Source organism: Poecilia latipinna, unplaced genomic scaffold (assembly GCF_001443285.1).
Source record: "Poecilia latipinna isolate Pla-1442-1.1 unplaced genomic scaffold, P_latipinna-1.0 Scaffold63, whole genome shotgun sequence".
Classification (NCBI taxonomy): Eukaryota; Metazoa; Chordata; class Actinopteri; order Cyprinodontiformes; family Poeciliidae; genus Poecilia; species Poecilia latipinna.
In genome coordinates, this window is record NW_015112679.1 from 128,279 (window position 1) to 133,562 (window position 5,284).

At 40.5% G+C, this 5,284-nt stretch overlaps 1 long non-coding RNA gene across 1 annotated transcript; it reads left to right on the forward strand.

Moving 5' to 3' along the window:
* The first annotated feature begins 209 nt into the window (after positions 1-209).
* LOC106963119 (uncharacterized) lies at positions 210-652 on the forward strand. Its single transcript, XR_001428129.1, has 2 exons — positions 210-378; positions 451-652. It is a non-coding gene; the product is annotated as an uncharacterized LOC106963119 (long non-coding RNA).
* The last annotated feature ends 4,632 nt before the right edge of the window (positions 653-5,284 follow it).

A 5,284-nucleotide genomic window follows, 5' to 3' on the forward strand; every position in this document is an offset into this window, starting at 1 on the left:
ATTGTGCCTGAGAGTCGGGAGGGACTCTTCCAGCGTCTGCTCATCTGGACAGAGTGAGATATTACAAAAACGAAAACTTTGGGAGGAAAAGGCTCGGATCATTTTCACAGCAAAACAGCGATCCTGTTATCGCAGGCGACAATTTGCATCGCACAAAGTCGACTTAAAACAGTTGTGACACCCTGCTGAGCAAACGCGTATGCTGTCAGAATCAGGGTGTTAGGATTCGGGTCAGTGTGAGTGGTCTTTTCTATAGAGGATCTCGGAGGAGAGCTCTTGACAGGCTGATGCACCGGCAGCTGATTCCAGATGATTGACTGGCAGATCTTTAAGAAGCGGAGGAACAGTCACTCATCGCTCGATGGTCCCATTTCGTTGGTCAGAGTCAACCCTGAATCCATGCTTAGATGTTTTTTGAGAGGACTCAAGTAATTTTGTGTCTGCTTTCAGGAAACGGCGAGCCGCCGGGAACAAGCCAAGAACCACGCCTGGACATTAAGATCCCTCCTGCCGAAGCCAAACATCTCCCGGATCCTAGCCCTCCCCTTCAAGCTACGGCCACACGAAAGACAAACCCAAGCAGAACCCCCTACCATCCTGTGGGACTTAATTTGTACGAACCATCTACAATTAAAAAAACCTTTTCACTAAACCGGTGTTGAGAGTACTTGCATGTGGGTCAGGAAACTTAAATCCAACATGACACAGGGAATATTTTCCTACGAGGGGAGTGGCAGAATCAATTTATCCCAGCTTGAGTCACTGTCAGTGTTGTGACATTATTCTTACCCTTATTAGCTCTTGCTTTTGACAACTTGTCCTGGAAGATTACTGCCTGGAAGGAGAGCAGGGGCAATTAAAATCCAGCAACACTTGGGGAAAAAAAAAAGAAAAAAGGTTGTTTATTTGCCTTGTGACGCAACGACAGAACCGGAGTCGTCTTCGTGAACCGAAACACAGCGAGTAATTTGTTATCTGAATTCTTTATCATCTAAAATTGAGGAAATATCATCAAAAGCATGAGAATTTAAAACTCAGCATCCGCCTTTCCGTTGTTTTACGAAGCGGACAATCAACTTTAAAGCACTTTTCTGACGCTAAAGCAGCCACACTTCTCTCAAAGGCGCCACCATATATGGATGGATAAGTAGCAGAGGGTTACAATCTTTTATCTTTGTAAACAGAAAACAATGAGATTTTCAAGAGCAGCTTCTTTATGGCAGCACAGAAAAGAGCATAGTGACTACATTTACTGTTTCAGAAGATGAGTGGAAGAAAAAAAATCGGTAAGTTTTGTGAACGTAAAGCGGACAGATTTCACCTCATCTCAACCGGAATCAAATTTTTTACTTTTTCTTTGAGAGACAACTGCTCTACACACCGGACTCCAGTCACGCTCTCCAAATATTTCCCCCAGACAGAAACCCATGATAATTAGCTGCATCAACTACTCGTCGTATCAGAGGGCAATCAAAAAGCAGATTAGATATCATCATATCCACTTAATGACTTCCTACTAGATCAAAATGACTCTTTAGGGCAAAAATAACACATAAGAAAACAGATGGAAAAACATGTCCTTGAAATCCCGTCCCAACATCAAACACAAGTAAATCTTGGACTAAGAGATTTTCAGCTGCTTCCATTCACCTTCATTAACCAGAAACATTGTTAATGCTTGTTTGCATGGCAGAATGAATTATGATTTAAAGGCAAATCAGTTTTATCAGCGAGCTTTAAAATTCCTGAATCCAGTGCCGGACAGAAAGGTCTCTAGTTTGTCCAACTCTCCTGCTCTCACATTCAATCTGGGAACTTTGCTGTCACCATTTTTGTCTTGACCACTGTCTTATGCACTGATGTCCGAGTTTATCGTTTCACTCTTTTGCAAACTTTGCATTCCCACCTGCCCTAAACTTTGATTTTTTTTTGTTTTACTTTTTTTTTATTAGTTTGGCATGGATGTAGGTATAAATCTCATCAGCTACAAGCCAAGACAATTATGAATACAAAGCTCCAAAGACAGTAAAAAAAAAAAAAAAGCCTTTTAAAAAATTGTGTTAATTTTTTAGTATTTCTACGTGTGCCTGGCTGCTTTTGAAGAAAGCCGGGGATTTGATGTGAAACACAACGTGAAGCCTAATTACGCGCAACAAAATGAGACAACTCTCGACAGCAGACCAAAATGTAGGCTCCATTAAATTTCAGTAGCAAGTTCTAAAAAAAAAAAAAAAAAAAAAACGGTGTTTCATTATGTTAAACGCCAAACTGGATCGCACATCACCGCAGGAGAAGCCACTCAAAATAATAATCAGCGCTCGGGACGGCTGTATGTATGTCAGACCGGAGAGCTCAGGATGAAAGGCCCGACTCAAGAGCTCCTCGAGAGACTTCACTGACACTTCCAGGTCGATTTAGGGAAAAGGCCAGAGTCAGAGCTCGTTGATAGCGCCCCCATGTGTAATCTCAAAGCGCATCTCACTGGGAGTTAACTGTTCTTTCTTTCTTTTTTTTTTTTCTTTTTTTAAATCAAATTTGATTTACATCTAAGCTCACTAAAAATGGTTTCTAATGTCTGCAACGTCCAAATTGTAGCTCGGTTTTACACGGCGAACAATACGGACGCATTCAGCCGCCGCCACATTAATTAGACTCATTCAGACAGATTATTTCTGAGTAATCCTGCGATGTTTATTCTTCTGATCCGTGGGTGGCGCGGCGCTGTTGATTCTTAATGGCTCTTACGCAGTTGTTATACGTTCATGTATGTTCTAAACATCGTCGGCAGCCTCCAGACGGCGGCCATGCTTTCAGCCTAATGATATGCAGATTGCTTTTCTCTTTGAAGCGCTTGTAGGGTGTGTTGCCCACAGACCGCCTGGCCGTCAGCACGGCGTGTTCCTGACCTACATTAATAAATTCAGTTTGATTTCAGACAGTGTTTAACGTGGTGTGCGATTTAAAAATAATGAAAATAGAGCTCCTTTTTTTTTTTTTTTTTACTTACTGTTGATATACATCTTGACAACCTCAAGTGTGTCCATTTTATGTAGACGACAACACAACGAGCTTTTAAAACTTCTAGTGGATGTTCATTCAGAAAGCAGTGAGACAAATGTATGTCCTTTAAAACAGTGTAGCTCTGCCTGAAAAAGAATAGAATAGAATTCACCAGCTTTCTGTGAGATTACCTATGACCAGACAAAGGATTGAAATGAGAATGAGTGAAACATTCAGGAATCTGTTTGACTGATGTCAGAGGAACTGTTGCTGTACTTCAGGTAAAGCAGATACAGAAGATGATTGGGGCCATTAAGACCACTGAAAAAAAAGAAAAGAATTCTGACTTTCATCTCAGAATTTTGACTTTTTTTCCTGAAATTTTTCTTTAATTTTCTGAGATCAAGTCAGGATTTTTTTCTTTTTTTTTCAGTGACTCTAACCCTTTTCCCAAGGCATGAGATGCCGTGTGTCCAGTATGTCTTTATACCCTCATTGTGTAATTGTATTATTTACCTTTTGTTTTAATGGAGTAGGAAGAAGTTGAACCTTAATAAAAAAAAATAAAAAATAAAAATACACCATTGCCTTCCTTTGATTTTGACATAGTTTTACTAATTTTCTTCCCTGAAAATAATTCAGTGGCAACTCTAATTTTTTTTTTTATCAGCCCTGAGATTTAAATGTTGCAGGTCTGACCCAGTGCTGGCATTACTTGATCTCATTCCATGTTATGCAGACATTCTGTCTGCACTAATGAAGATTGGCTCACTTGAACATGCGGAATGGCTGAATCTAATCTACTATCACTTTAATTTGTCTAACATTTGTGATGTTATTTGGGAGAAGTCTTTGACATTTCATTTCCTGATTGTAAGCCAACTCTTGCATCTGCAAAACATAAACAAAGTCGGACACCTACACCAGAGTTATATACAATATGCGAGCATCTATGGTAAAATGTTCTGTTGTTAGAACATGTTGCCTTTCTATTTTTACATGGTAAGCAACGTGTTACTTATTGCATAACTTACAGAGACGTGTAAAAGGCAAACTTTTTGTTGTCAATATAAACCAGTAGAGGAGACTGTAACCTCCTGCAGACTGTGAGCACTGTAAAGTTACTGCCTTTTCAAGCCTGTACTTTCATTTTATATTTTATATAAATGGGTAATAACTAATCAGATAATGACTATTCTCTTCTGTTCCCCAATGTCAAAGTTCCAATCGGACAATAAATCATGCCAATAATGGGCTAACAGTCATGCCTCCAACTGTAAATGCACATTCAGTTTTTTGACACTCTTTTCCCTCCTTCCAATGAAAACGTTTTTTTGTGAATATTGCTCTTTTTTCTGTATGAATGTGTCTTGCCTCAGATCAAACGGCATCAAAGCCTTTCTTCAGGTTAGGCCCACAAGCTCAGTGTCACAAACAGCTGGTGGTCCCGAAATGTTCTGCTAGAAATGAAAAGAAAACAATGAGTGACGCTCCATGGCAAGAATATCGTTCCTGTAGAAATTGATCTGCTCTGTTATTTAGCTGTAAAGTTCACGCACACGAAACTCCAAGGCGAGAGGAGATGAAAGGGAAACGAGGCACAGGAGTAAATGCAACAAATGCTTTCTTCATTTTTGTTTTACTTTCTTTTTGTTGGGACAAGTCGAAGGAACATCCCGGGTGGAAAGGCGACGCCGTGCGTCCCACTAGGAATTGGACTTTGTAGCGTGTCCTTCAAAGAAGCAGGTGTGTGATGACTCAACACGAGCCAACGCAGAGCTCCTTGAACAATACACAAACTGTACATCGGCCTCTGTTCTTGCACCAGTCGACGTTTGGCACCGCAAAAACTCAAGGACGTCGTTTATCAAGGTCGTTTGTTGATTGTATGTGTGCTTCTCTTCCATGCCGACATCTATCCTTCTCAGTCTTTTAAAAGGAGTCAGACCTGTCACCAGCTTCATTTCTCCTAGCATGCGAAACATGATGCAAAGAGAGATGAGAGCAGCTGTGAAGAAGAAGACGTAAAAACATAACAAACATAATCACACACATTTATACGCCAGAAAGACGTAACCTAAGAAAACGCAGACAGCGGCTTTAAAATGATGATCTGTTATTAGGGGAAACAAGCCGCTCTGACAACTGTGTGTAGAAGTAATTTCCCTCTAAACCTAATAACTGCTTCTGTCACCCTTCAAACAACCGCAATTACGGATTCGCGAGAACTGACAATGAGTCCTTTTTACATCTCTGTGGAAGAATCTCCTGTGCAGAGAGACGC